General features: G+C 38.2%; 1 protein-coding gene across 9 annotated transcripts in view; it reads right to left on the reverse strand.

Moving 5' to 3' along the window:
• Positions 1-15,447, reverse strand: part of apbb2b (amyloid beta (A4) precursor protein-binding, family B, member 2b) — a 48,885-nt gene that overhangs the window by 31,286 nt on the left and 2,152 nt on the right. For 4 of the 9 annotated variants that reach the window (XM_072670713.1, XM_072670714.1, XM_072670706.1 and 1 more), the window contains exon 2: positions 3,894-3,940. The exons of 2 other annotated variants lie outside the window; for them this stretch is intronic. The gene's annotated coding sequence lies outside the window, so the exon portion shown is untranslated. Of the gene's footprint in view, positions 1-3,893; positions 3,941-8,773; positions 8,795-12,643; positions 12,709-15,447 lie in introns of those variants that run through there. 3 more of the 9 variants (XM_072670707.1, XM_072670710.1, XM_072670711.1) reach the window with 3 other exon arrangements.

Below are 15,447 nucleotides of genomic sequence, written 5' to 3' on the forward strand. Positions count from 1 at the left end.
ATTTGTGGAGTACTTAAATAGTACTTAAAATTTGAATAGCAGCATTTGAACAAAAAATCCTGCACCTAATAATTGGGGTTACACATAGGGCCCAGCCAATTTCCTTTGTCCATACTCTAATTACAGACTACATTGCAAGGGTCATCAGGTAGGCACTGCCCTTCGTCAATGTTTCACTGAACTAAGCCCACAACACCTTCAGAAGGCTCAACAGTGACGTCTGACGTCCCAGACTCACTCCCATTCAAGCTAACTTCATAGACCAATCACATAACCAACTTCATAACGAAGTTGTAGAACGACACTCATCTGTGACTCATCAGTGACTAAGGCCATACCAAGCCCCACTAACACCAGTAATGCATGCTCAGTGCCACTAGTTCCATGTGGACACAATGTAGACTCACACACAAATGAAAAATCATGAACACAAAAATATAATTCCAAAAATACAAATTGTGATGGCTAGACAACCGGGTCAGAGTATTTTCAAAACGGCAGGTCCTGTGAGGTGCTCCCAGTATGCAGTGGTCAAAACCTACCAAAAGTGTTTCAAGGAAGAATACCCAATTAACAGGAGATATGGTCACAGGCACCAAAGATGAACTGACGTCCATGATCCCACTGGGCTACTGTACAGTTCTTGACTCGACAGGTCAGAGCTGTTTTTATGGCACAAGGGGGACCCACACAATATTAGGCTGGTGCTTTTAATATTGTGACTGATGTATATGATCATTACTTTTTTTGTAAAGGAAAATATTGTGTAATATATTGTGAAAAGGAATTGTATTCATGTAGCAATAATGAAAACATGTGAATCAAGTATTTGTCGGTATAGAGCAGTGGGTAACATCCCTTCCCTTATGTGTCAGACTAGGGTTTAATTCTCTGCTTACTCAAGATAACCAAGCATTATAAGTAAAAGCCCTCCGGTAAGACTCTGCACTCTCCTACCTCTGTAAGACCAAATACCATAAGTTACTCTTTACAAATGAGAGCTGCAGTAATCTGAGCCTCAAACAATGCAGCTTTAGGATTTTACATAATGAGGATAGTTACAAAATACTGCTGAAGCTGTTCAACTTCTGTGTGTGGTTTTTGTGTGTTAAATCACAAAGAACCACAGCCAGATTAACAAACACTCTAACACACACAAAGAAATGTGCAAGTTAGCTGTTAAGCAATGCATGAACAAAGCCTTTTTCACAACTCTGGTCCCTTGAACGCTTTTTGCTGATATGATAAATCCATATCACTCAGACACTGAACCGAAGTTTAAAGAAGCACCTTTAGGCTTACATGGCTAACAATAAATGCAAGCCAGTAGCCACCAATTAGCCTGCTGTGAGTTTTCACAACCCTACCAGGTGCCTACTGACCTTCCGAACTTGATAACTCCGTAACTTCAGAATATTTCTGTGTGTCAAAGGGTGCATTAAACCAACATACAGAAACAATGCTCCACAGGGAAGAGCAAATGGACTGTATTGTGTATAAAAAAAAATCGGTGAATATAAAATTGCACTTGCATTAAATATCTATTTCTCATTTAATATATCTATTCTCATGTAATAAACTGTTAATATAGTGTGCAAGAAAGAACTGTTTGCATATGTACTTGCTAAGCTAGACATATTTGCCCGATTAATGAGGAAGTAGTTGGCTTCCTTCTAAAATCCTTAGGAAATACACATTAGAACTCCTGCATTCCTTGTACCACAAAATTGCTCTATAAAACGATATGTAACAATATACTCCGCAACACAGGTTTAATTCAATATGCTCCACAAAAGCTGTGAGCTGGCTAAATTAGCTTCTAATCACAACACAGACTCAAGTCTGTCTTACTGCTGCTCCACTGACACAAGTTTAGTGCACACAGATCCAAATCTGAGAAAGTGAAGTTGACAGACTGTTGCTGGAAGTGATGGAAAGACTGACTTTAATCTCTCTGTGATGTCAATGGGAAGTACGCCTACGGTAACGTAATCAGCTCCATTCCACTTTCCTTAGCACTGATTAACATTTCATTGAATTTATGGTTTAACTGGCTGGTGAATTAAAAATCTTTGTGGTATGTGATCGTTTTATTTTCTAAACGTATGTAATTCAGTAATGGCTTAAAAGTGTTCTCACCCCTGAATTTTTTCCAGAAAAGTATTTCTCCCAGAACATTTTTGCAATTACACATGTTTTGTCATACACATGTTTATTTTCTTTGTGTGTTTTGGAACAACACAAAAAAGCAGAGAAAATTGCAAATTTGACGGTATTTCACACAAAACTCCAAAAATGGGCAGGATAAAATTATTGGCACCTTTTCAAAATTGTGGGTAAATAACTTTGTTTAAGCATGTGGTGCTCATTTAAACTCATCTGTGGCAAGTAACAGGTGTGGGTAATATAAAATCACACCTAAAACCAAAGGAAAGAAGTTGACTTAATCTTTGTATTGTGTGTCTGTGTGCCACTCTAAGCATCGCAAACAGAAAGAAAGAACTGTCTGAGGACTTGAGAACAAAAACTGTAGAAAAATATCAACAATCTCAAGGTTACAAGTCCATCTCCAGAGATCACAACATAATCAAGAAGATTACAACCCACATGGACAAAAGAGAAAAACTGATAAAGGTTGCAAAGCAGATCCGACGACATTTGACAAATGAAACGCCGTGGCAGGACCCCCAGGAGGACAATGCTGCTGACACAGAGACATAAAAACGCTAGCCTTCGGTTTGCCAAAATGTACGTGAGTAAGCCAAAGACAATATCTTGTGGACAGATGAGACTAAGATAGAGCTTTTTTGTAAAGCACATCATTCTACTGTTTACCGAAAATGGAATAAGACCTACAAAGAAAAGAACACAGTACCTACAGTCAAATATGGTGGAGGTTCAAATATGTTTTGGGGTTGTTTTGCTGCCTCTTTTCACCCGCCTTGATTGTGTGCAATTGGCGACTGGGTGTGCAACCAAACATTAAGTTGAGGGTGCCAATAATTTTGTCCGGCCCGTTTTGAGAGTTTTGCGTGCTTTATTTCTGGTTTCTATGTTGTTCTAATACACACAAAGAAAATAAACATGTGTTGCTCAAACTTTAAGTTCAAAAGTTGAGCAGGGTGACATGAAAGGGTGGTGTTAGGAAAGCAGGAGGCTGGTTGCATCTACAATTTGCATAATCATTCATATTCATAAACCACTGCATTTTTACTTCTTAAGTGTCAATGTTTAGGGATGCTGGTAGTATAAGAAATGGCAAAGCAGTATATAGAAATAACAAGAATACATATTTAAGAATGTACTAAACAGCATTTTACTGAATTATGACTAAATACTTTAAATGAATGAAAAGTAGTCACAGTAGTGTAACACACACACAGCAAAGAGGTGGGGCTGCCACCAGAAACAAAAAAAAAAAATGTGTGCAGGGCTCTTTTTCTAACAAGAAACACCTGCAGCAAATTAAAGGAGGAGCTAAAACTCTTAAAATACTGAGGCTCTCCATGAGAAGAGCCTGGCTTAAAAGACATGACGACGTAAAGAGTAGGGTCTAACTTTAAATGCAGTCTCAGTTCCCCACACAAATTTGGTCTATGTCCCTCCCCAGACTAAAAACAAACATATATACCCATGCATTCTCATATACTCACATGCCCACATACTTTGCAAATAGCAGATTGCACTTCTTCCACAACTTTTCTTTACAAGAAGAAAAAAGCAGCAGGAATTTGCGAGAGAGAGAGCTGAAGAATTCCTGGCATGTCTGTTTTGGAAAGCCTTAATTACTCAACAACAGGGAAAAAACACCACATACACACCCCAGTCAGTATCCCGCTTCTTCTTTCTGCCTCTCACTCTCACACACATCTATACAAATAAAAAGAGCTCACCTATATTTTCAGGAAGAAGTGTGTCTTCTCACCATTCCACTGGAAAGCTTCACATGAAAAAGAAATCAAGGCTCACTTCAGTGAATGAAGGCAAAAACTGTGTGTGTGCTTGTTCCAACTACATTTCAATTTGGAGTACTCTTGAACTCCACTACTTGAACTGTAACAAACAATAAATGGATGCTTTGAACTATTTTTGTGTCAATTCTGAAAGTAAGGTACACTCGAAGAATGTTAATTCTTCGTAATTCACAACTTCATCATTTCCATTCTTGTTTCATTCCAACTATAAAATACATTTCACTCTTCCAGAGGAGTACGTCAACAACAGTGAAAATAAAATGCAGGGAAAGACTGCAGATGCCAAATCTTCTTCACACACACACATATACAACCACACACACAAGGCTTCATTTCAGAGATGTGGTTTGTGGTAGTCTCTCAAAGCAGCACCACAAAGTGAGTGAGAGAGAGAGAGAGAGAAGAGAGAGAGAGAGAGAGAGAGAGAGAGAGAGAGAGAGAGAGAGAGAGAGAGAAGAAAGTTAGTTAGTTTCTGGGAGGGAATAAAAAGAGAAAAATGGGTTAAAATCACAAAGCATTGTGGCCTTCAGCCAACACATCTGTGTAAACACTGTGTGTATGTATGTATGTGTGTGTGTGTGTGTGTGTGTGTGTGAGAGAGAGAGAGAGAGAGAGTCTGGTGGTCCTCTACAATCTCTCTTACTCTTGCTCTCTTACACACACACAAACACAGAGCTTCAATGTACTCCAATAGGAGTAGAGGGTCTCTTCTGCTCTGCTGCTGATTAGACAGAAAAGTGCTGAGCCCACCAAAAAAAGAGTGAGAGAGAGAGGGGGAGAAAGAGAGATTTGTTTTCTTAAAATGACATAAGCTCTCAGTTCGGGTGCTGGAGTCTATGCAGGGCTGTGTATATGCATACAAGTGCCATGACGCAAAACAAAATTTCATATTATGGAAATTATAACGTATTATAATAACGATTGTGTCATCCATTGCTGTTCAAAACCTCACTGATAAATCGTTTAGCAATTTATCTACCATTACTTCACTGTGTAGCAAACGCTATAAATGCTGATAATAAAAATATTATAACAGAAAACGAAAAAGATGTTTTAAAAACCCTGCAACTGCATGATGATAGATTTCTGTTAATTTATTAACAGACAGCCATGAAAGTTGCATATCCTACAACTGTCCAGCAGCGCTAACATAATGCCCAAATACGAGCCTTAACTCGCTCTCCACTGCTGGGAACCCGAACACAGCTGATTTGAAAGAATTTGGCAGGCCTTTTAGCTCCCATGTCTCATTTTCACTCATCATAGTCACACACCTGTCACCTTGAGCTAAGGTAAGCATGACATGCTGCTGATCAAGTCAGTGAGTTTAGTCAGGTAATCATGATAGCCAAAGTGTTCTTTACTGTTTTATGCCTACATACATGCCTATACTACACATTCCACATAAACTGAAAAAAAAAACAGGCTGTGGATTACAGGCTTATCATTCTCTTATTGATGTTCAGGGTTATTTTTTACTAACATCCACACATTAGAAGTCATAAATGAATTTAGGTCCATGGGGTTCAAGGAGTTAAAAGACTCTCTGAGCAGCCAAGGTCAATGTCCAGCTGTCAGCAAGCATCCTGGGGGCCAATTCAGGAATCACTGTTGCTGGAAGAGAAGGAAACCCTACACAGTCTTGTTAAAAGATAACCAAACAGAAAATGCATTCTTCAAACTGTGAGATGCATGTTTGGAACACGTTTCAACAACAAAACCATTTTAGCAGTTTAGATCCTAATGAAGACAATATGTTTAAATATGTTTACCATTGTTCAGCGATGGATGCCATTTCAAAGAGTCACTTCAACAAATTTTCATACAAAGTTTGGCCTCTGTATGAACTGATTTTCTTTTGGCTGACATTTTGAAAGAAACAAAAAGAAAAGATCAAGGAGGAGAAGGATCTATCTGTCACTCACATGCAGACGCACAGACTAAGCCGGAGGCAACAGCACAGTAGCGGTAACAAGACCGAAAGACATTTCCTATTCCGGCCACAGAGAGAGAGGGAGAGAAAGAGAGACAGAAACAGAGAGAGAGACCAGGCATCAGTAAAGAGGTTAGTTAAAAACTGAGTATCTAATTAAAGCACGGTCACTACTGAAGAACATCCGGACCAGTCTGCCTCTCTCTCTCTCGCTCTCTCTCTCTCTCACACACACACACACACACACACACAAATGTCTGTCCTTTTCCTCCAAGGCTTTTCTGTAAAGTCACAGCTAAGGCCCCAACAATGTCAAAAATAATTTATTGCTGTTTGTTCGAGTCAAGGTAATGACGATAACATAAAGACCTTGCTGATGTCAATCACAAGCCTGTGGCCAGAGCTCCAAAAAGAATTTAAAATTCCACAGCCAGCCCTCTCTCAAAACAGCTGCCCTAAGGACAAAACACACTCACCAAGCTCTCTGAAACAAACCCCAGCATTTGAATGTCTGCAGCAACAGGAGAACATGTCCCAATTGTCCCAAAAATCAAACAGGATATGGCACACCAACCAAACGTTGTTTTGTGCTTGTTTTGTTTGTCTAGTCGATGTAAACTGGCCAGACATGAAACGGCCTCCAGTGTCACACAGCAGATAGGACAAGTACCTACCAAACTGTAGCACATTCAAACTCACCTCAAGCTCAAATCCACGATTGTTAAGTTTTATATTTCACTCAATGTGAGATTTAAAATTTAGTTTTGTCTGCATTGTGGTCTTGTTTACTTTCACTACACTTACACTACAAAAATAATTATTACAATTCCCAATTCCAGGTGTCGCCAGAGAGGTATAAAGCCCCCCAGCGTTAGGTTGGGGAGCAGTGGAACTGTTCTTTAGCGTGATGGACCTGGGGGCGCTGTGGGAGCTAACTAATAAGTGATTTCACACTCTAAAAACAGGTGGGGAAAAATAAACAAGCCCATTGTAGTTGCACGTTTATGCTGAGTTCAACTGAAAAACAGAACAAGGAAACATGGATGAATCAGTTTACTCAATGTGCCTAAAAACAGTCGATAAAACTCCTAAGACCATTCACTCGACTTTAGGCTGTCAGGTATTTATGCTCTAAACGTGTGTGGGTTGAGCCAGAGATAGATGCTGTACTATTTAGCCTGCCATCTAACCTATTTAAACTTAGCTGGCTGGCTACGAATCCAAACACTAGCCGCTCGACATCGCTCTCTTAGACAGCTTAGCTGATGCTAACCAGCTTCTCTCTCCTGACTCAAAGCAGTTAAACATATGTAATTGTCAGACTGACAGTTTAACATTTACTTATGTAATTGACTAAAAACTGTGCAGTGTTTACTTTGTTACCCTGCAAGCACATTGAATTATGTATTTGTATACTGTCACTTTTCAGTTTTACAATAAGTCCCCCCATCCATATCTAGAACTAATCATCCAACATCAGAACCTGACATCAGTTCCACTGTTGTGGCTGAACACAATTAAGCACTCACAGCAATGCTCCAAACTGTACTACAGGACTGTACTTTAAGGTATCAATATATAAAGATATTCTTGATTTGGATGAGCACGTGTCCACAAACATTTGGCCATATAGTGTTTAGCAAAAGTTCAGCGTCTCCTGCAACACAGCTATAGGTTTCGTTGTCACAATAATTGTGCTTTACAAATATAATGAATGACTATAGCAAAGTTTACTTATTATACAAGAGCAAGAACATGCAAAGAACATTATATATAGAAAGATTTACTTTTTTACTTTGGATTTGTAAAAATCAGACTGTCCAAAGAATTTTCATTTTTGCCTAAAAGCAATTTATATATTGTTCCCCAAAACTGCCATTAATGGGGTCCAGTTAGACACTGACTTTAAGTTGAGTTCACCAAAATTTCACCAATAACAGGTAATATTGGAATCAAAACATACTTTTTGGTATGAAAACAGAACAACTCTGCCTAGATTCAAAATATCTTGCAGGTAGAGAGAAGATGGAAGCTTTGTCTTGCTCATGTCATTCTATACACCCCCTCATAGTGTACCAGAAAATAGCAAATTGACCACCAACCCATGTGAAATAGCTAGAAAAATAAACTAATGAAAATGGAAAAAAAATGAAAAATTGTATTTCTATTCAAATCTGCTCTTATACCTAATATTTATTGCATTTCACAATTTAAACTCTATAAGCCATTGACTACCATTGATTCTGTTGCCCTGTTTTGTTCTGGGTTTAATATAATGCATATAATGCAAGTTGATGAGTACAAGTTAGTGCTCTGTGGAAACAGAAATAGAACAGTGCCAGAAGTCATGGCTGGGTATTGACAGTTGATCTCAATTGTCAGCAGTGATGTATTAAAAGCCATGGTTTTTATGAGCATCTGTTCATTAAAATTCATTCTCATTAGGAATGTGCCTTATTGGTTTATATATGGGTCAAATTCAAATCTTTGATACATTCAATTCACCAATGTAAACAAATACCTAAGAGATTAAGATTATTAGTAGCTTCGTATTCAGATTAGTGTGCTACCACAGACATAAACAGACTAAAAAAGTGAAGCACTGATGCAATTTCCTTGATTCTTAAGTACTTATGTAAAAAAAAGCGAAGCATTACTCAATATAAGCCACTCTTTAAAAAACATACCTATTGAGACATTTCTTTACACTTCTTGTCACAATACAGTGTAATGCAGTAGTTTAACTACATTACATACATTAGTTCCACAGCAGTTGCTAAATTATGCAACATAATTTAGCAACAGAATAACACGTTTTACGATTTAAAAAAAGTGCAATTTTTTAAAGGGAACAGAAGCTCCTCACCGGTATTCCTCCAAACCTCGGTTGTCTTTACAAGAGTGGAAGCTCGTTCCAGTCAAATATTTGGTATGAATGTGGCATACGCCTTATAGAACATACGCATTATGGCCAACAAACCAGCAAACAGGACCAGGAACTGGAAGCTGGAGCCGGAACACTGAACAATACATGGAGCGGATGCTCTGGCAGTAAACATGAGCTGCAGTCTGCCTTTCATGACACAAATAGACCAAGTTTATGCACAAATACACAAGACACACACTAAAACTAGGTAAAAGATGTGATGTTAATTGTATGACTCCTGCTCATCACACACAAAAAGGGGCAAGAACAAATCTAGCACAGACGAGAGAAAATCTGTGTGTGTTGTAATAAGACATCCTAAAAAAAAAAAGAGCATGAGAGGATGTGAAGACGACAGGACGAGGCCATTGTTAGCTGCCTTTCCTCTGCCACACACATTGCAGAATTACATTCAGACACTGGCTTTCCTCCTGGGGAGGCCCCAGAAATCTTGAGTACACAGACAGGTTGAGAAAGTGGAGCAGAATCCTAAAAAATAGCCTGGGACAAGAATTTGACTGCAGCATTTAAGTCTTAGCACTTGCAGGTTTTACTCTTATTCTTATTAAGTACACAAATATATGACAAATGATTCAGATGTAAAACAACTACAATCTACTGAAACATGAAAGAAATAACAACCTAACATTCCTACTTACTTACGTTCCTACTGCCACAGCTGTGGCTAATGCAATGCATGCTTTTGTTCCCTTTAATAGAGTAGCGGGTGAGGGTAATGGCCATGTTGTTCATAAAAGTACATTTCATCAGTGTGTGAAATCTGAGCTTTCTATGCACTACTGTGTATTCTATGACTTATAAAAGAAGCCCCATTCTCCCTTTATTGTTGGATGCCCTGCAGTATTTTTTCAGCAAGCGGGCACAGGATTTGCTTTGTTCATGTTTTGATCAGTCACGCTGTTATGTTTTTTACTAATCAAAATGATCATGTTATTATAGCTGCAACAACTAAACATTATCCATAATCTATCATGTTTAAAATATAATTGATTGGCCATTAACTGATAACAACAAATTATATCAATGAAATTTCGATTAGTTTTCAATTAGTTAACTTGATGTCATCTGCTCATCACCATTTACAGCATGTTGTTGAAAAAGGCAAAACATAGACTGCAGAGACAGCAGTGCAAAGTTCTGCATGCCGTTAATGCCTAATGTTAATAATTCGGAAATGCTTCATTTTACTATCACATCAGATTTTCTGTGCAGTTTTCTTATAAATCCATTATAGAAATATCTGTATTCAGTCACTGCTTGGCTGTGTTTTCTGACTGATTCATTTTGTAAAAGTATTCTTTTTATCGCTTTCCTCATTGATGCCAATAAATCATTATAGAATCTGTGAAAGATATTTTATTGTGAATAACCACCTAATGATGTTTGTTATTGGTTATTTAAGTCTTTTTGGCTTTTTCATCAATTCAATTACATTATTAATGATCAATAACTGATTAGTAATATTAGCATACTATATTAATATACTGTATTATATAATATTAAAATACTTTATTGCTTATATAATTGAATGTGTGACATTTAAATAACAAGTCAGAGATGGAATGCAGTGTCTGTTAGCCTGTTTTCAAGCCTCTCCCTCATGTAATGTGATGGTATGTGGAAGTCTGAGTGATCCAACAATACCCTGTCAATTTCAAACCATCTCAGTGGGGTTAATAAATACACATGAGCTGAAAGAGCGGGTTCTTCAACTGCATGTCTCACTGTCAAAAGCTCTCTATATATGTGATATATATGAATATTAATCGACCATGATACAGACAGCAACACGTACTGACTAGCACACATGTGCGTGCGTGTGCACACACACAGGACTGCAAGCTGAAGCTGTCAGCTCTCTTGACATTACAATCTCTGAGACATGTGAAATTATCATAAACATCCAGCAATCACTAAGTACATCTGACAGCCAAGAAACACACATACACACACACATTCTGTGTACAAGCAAAACCCAGCAGTAAAAAAATAGATGCAATCTGAGTGAGAAAAAGAGGAAGAAGAAGAATATGAAACAAGGATGAGAAATGAAGGAGAGGAAAATGTGCCGATGAGTCTGGGCAGAGGACGACTTGCCTGTCAGTGTGTGTTTGTGTGTGAGCGCGAGTGTGTGTTAGTGAGAATGAGTGTGCTTGAAGAAAACATGAGATCTCACCTCAACGGCTGACTGAGTCTTAAAAAAAATTTAATAAATAAAAAAAACACACACAACCAGACCCAAAGCCAGCTATTTACAGTGTGGAGAGAAGGTCAGACAAGGATAAAGTGAGCGGGTAAGACAGAGAGAGACAGACAGACAACGGTGCAGAAGATCAGAAATGAGAATATAACTGAATACAAACAAATAGTGAAAACTGCATCCAGTTTCTCTGGAAACAGAAAAGCAGAACTAAGGACAGGCAGAAGTATCAATTGTGTAATTATTATTATTTTGATGATTAACCCTATTAAACCAAATGTCTGGTGCCTTGAATCCAGCTTCCAGTCTTGGATTTTCTTCTCTAGAAGTTTAGGGAACAGTTAGGGAACAGTGTCATATCTATCAAGGATTACAAAGTCCAGGACTTAAAACTGGATTTAAGGTCCAGATTTGAAGACCTCTGGTTTAGAGACTATCACAATGACCCCTATTGCTCATTTAAATGTCTTTAAGTTGCACCTTTTTGTTAGCTATTGTGTTTTTATCACTGTCTAATATATGCACCAGGCACCTTGAATAAACATTTTTTTTATTGTTGAAAACACAGTTTAGATTGGAATACAGGGACAGAAAGAAAGAAAGTGAGATGGAGAGAGACAAAGATAGAGAGAGAGACAGAGAGAGAGAGAGAGAGAGAGAGAGAGAGAGAGAGAGATGGAGAGAAAACAATACAATCCTCCTATTGTTGGACCAAAAAAAAACAGCAGGCAAGAAACACACAACAGGCCCAACGTTCTAAACAAACACACACACATACACACACACACACACTGAGAATGAAACAGCAGTTTCGTTAGCCTGAGTCAGGCCAGAAGCAACACTTGATCAGATGAGCAGTGTGTGACAACAAACACACGCACGCAAGGACCAAAGCTCTAGAAATGAGACTGAGACAGAGTATAAGCAGTTCTGTTTCACACACCACGCGCCAACCCTTTAGACACTAAAACCCAGACAGCTAAAATACCAGCTTCATACTGTGCTCGAAATCACTTCCAGTAGACCAGAGAGTCTTGAATTGTGCCATTTGCAACCAATGCTGATCCGACATTAGACTGAATTTACTTGTCTCAGCCTGCAAAGCACATCCTAGCTGGCCACTTTAGAAAACCCTACCTTGTACTTCCATTTACTGGACACTTTATTAGAAATCCCTACTTTGTAGGTTGAAAAGGGTTCACCACCAAACATCTCAGACTGCACATAAACAAGATGGAGCTAGGGTAAAGTGACCAGTGTATATAACCTCTCCATCTCAATGACTAAGTAGTGTCATGTGCCATGACATTTTGATGATGTTTAACCAATTAAATGGTTATTAAAATTAAGATTAGTAATGTGGCAGCAGGTCCTATATTACTGCAAATGCATCACAGCTGAATTATGTCATTAAAGCTTATGGCGCAACAACAGAGGTAATAGTGTTAGGCTTAATCCTTAACGACATGAGCAGTCAACAGTGAGCATGGACCCTGTAACAGATTACAGACTACAGTGTTTTAGTACCCTTTACCCAAACACTGCAGTGTTTCCACAGCCCCTCCTCCTTCTCTCTCCCTCTGACTCACTTTTTCCCAAGTCAGCAACTCCAGACCCTTAAACAGTGAGACGGAGACATGGCACACAGAGCATTCTGAAATACAAAACATCACAACACACACACACACACACACACACACACACACAGTGTAATCTTAGAGGATGCTGCTATTAGCAATGACATCATGTCCCCCTACCTAAAAACACATGCAGAAACACCAAGATGAGGATACGCTGCCAGTTATCTGTGGGGAGTGTTACCAAATCCAAAATACAGCCCTATTCATGCATCAACCCTGTCATTAGTCAAGTACATTTTAGAAGAAGTCAACAATCTTTAATGTTGTCTTGCTGTATTATTCATACGTAATTAAGCAATAACATGATTAATTACATATGGTACTTATGTTACAGTATTGTCTGATTTACATTCTATATCAATAGGTTTGAAATTGCACTTCCGACCTCAACTGAATATAAATAAACATCAAACAAGACTAAAAAAATCTAAAACAAAAACCCTTTAAATTAAATAAAATTTAATCCAAGTCCTATCATTTCTATGCTGTCATTGCACTTTACAGAATAACTAGAACTATTAACAGATACAAACAAAACCCCTAATGCCAGCATTTTCCATTATTGGCAAAACCTGCATTAGGAACCTCTTATAAGGAGTATAGCAGAATGTTAGTAAATAGCAAAACACTGAAAAATAGTGCTTTGAATTTTGAATGTTTCCATGTCAATAATGTGTCAACACACTTTCTGTCAAAAGAAGCAAAACTTTTATAATGCAGCAGTGTTGACATTTTATTTGAAGCAATTTCCATATGGGCATTTGTTTCAGTGCAATATCACAAGCTCATTACTGCTGCATTGACAACAGTGTCAGTCTGCAAGCTGTAGGTTCTTCATGTGCCTCATCTTTGTGTGTTGGTGTGCCCAGCCATTTCAGAAACATACTCAGCCCAAAAGGTCCCTCCCCTCTGCAAAGAGTATCACTGTCTGTTTGAAGTGACACAGGATTTCATGTGTAATGGGCCATAGTAAAACAGCCTCATTTCCGTTATAGGAACTCAGAACCACCTAGAATCAGCACAGTGTTTCCACTTATTCTACAAAAGGTCTGGTAATAAATACTGACTGCTTCTGCTCTAGCGATTCAAATTCCACTGCTGCCATTTTACTCAATGAGCTGTAATGTTGATCTTATTTCTATACTTTGGAAAGCAACCTCTAATAGTTGTACATAGCAGAATAGATATGATAGAATATGGTAGTAAATAACACACAAGATCAGCATCTGTTCCTTAAACTGACAATCATCTTTCTTACTGTTAAAAGATCTGTTACTGAAGATATGCTGTTACTGATAAGATTTGCATTAACAAACAACTGTTTACTTTTATCTATAACTCTTCACTTGCCACTCTTCACTTGTTTGAGCTTCAAACGTGAGGCAGCCATTTTTAATGAGCAGAACACCAATATACCACTAAAGATTCTATAGGAGTTCATACCAACAGTGAAACGTGGGTGCAAATTCTGTCATATATAGATATCCTGGTTGTACCAGTTTGAGACTAGTGACCACTTGCATAACACATCTTAAATACTTACTAACAGAGGTAAATTTTACTATTTTTTTATGTTCTGGTGGATATAGAGTGGTGATCAGTATGGTGGTGATAGGAATCAAATGCCTGTGAAAATTTAACTGTAACTTTTTTTTTATTAGCCATACATGACCAATATGAGATTATCTATGTTCACTGTTTACATTATACTGCTTAATACACTACCGGTTATACCATCTACCTCAGAGTGACTACCTAATTATTTGAAATGTGTAATGCCTCTGAAGGCATTTTGTGTAAAAACACACAGCATAATGCTGTTAAGCACTAACACGTTTTGTTTTAGTAGTTTTGAGAAGTTTTAGGCCTCAGTGGAGGGGTGGATGCAAGAATAAAAACTTTTCTTAATGATTTACCTAATTTTGACCATTGTTAGATATAATGTCTAATAATGTCTATGTACTACAGTGGATAGTAAATATAATGGTTATAGTTGTGTTGTTGAAACTGTTATGTTCCCATTACCACCTCCATAAAGCGTGTAAATCAGTTTCTCTGCAATGAACCATTTCATTTGATTCGTTCCCTAAAAATATTTTCCTAAAGTGATTTCATGCATTAAACAGATAAAAACATTAAACAGATTTTCACTTCTGAAAATCCAATCAAAATTCATTACAGATGTTTAATGCAAGCTACAGAACGCGGAGGCGGAGACTGCACTGTCTTGTCCAAATTTATTACATGTTGATGATCATCCAGGTTTGTCTCACCGTTTCCTGTCTATTAAAGCAAACAGGCCAGATCTAGCATGGTTTATACATCCCATAAACCATGGCGTCATGAACTACACTGACAGCAGCTACAGTCTTCAACACCTGACTGTCCTGTCATCGGAATTCGGAACAGCCGCGCAGGCCGCAAAAGCGCTCCATCCAACATTCCGAAACACTCCCAGTGTTCCAGCAGCTCCAGCAGATATACTGTCCCGAACAGAGTGAGCAAACTCTCATCCTGGACGCAGACGCTATTTTTCATGACATCAGGCCAAGAAGGAAAAAGAAAAAAATATCCAACGCGCCAGTAGGGATGTTGCGCAACGAGCTGACACGAAGTCAAAACTACAGTTTAAGAGCGAAAGAGAAGCACAGTGATGCCTAGCACACATAATAATACACAACTTTCAACAGCTTTTAACCTTTGATTTACTACAGGTTATACAAAAAGGGTGCACTTATGATTTAAATAATACA

The sequence above is a fragment of the Salminus brasiliensis genome, chromosome 24, assembly GCF_030463535.1.
Source record: "Salminus brasiliensis chromosome 24, fSalBra1.hap2, whole genome shotgun sequence".
Classification (NCBI taxonomy): domain Eukaryota; kingdom Metazoa; phylum Chordata; class Actinopteri; order Characiformes; family Bryconidae; genus Salminus; species Salminus brasiliensis.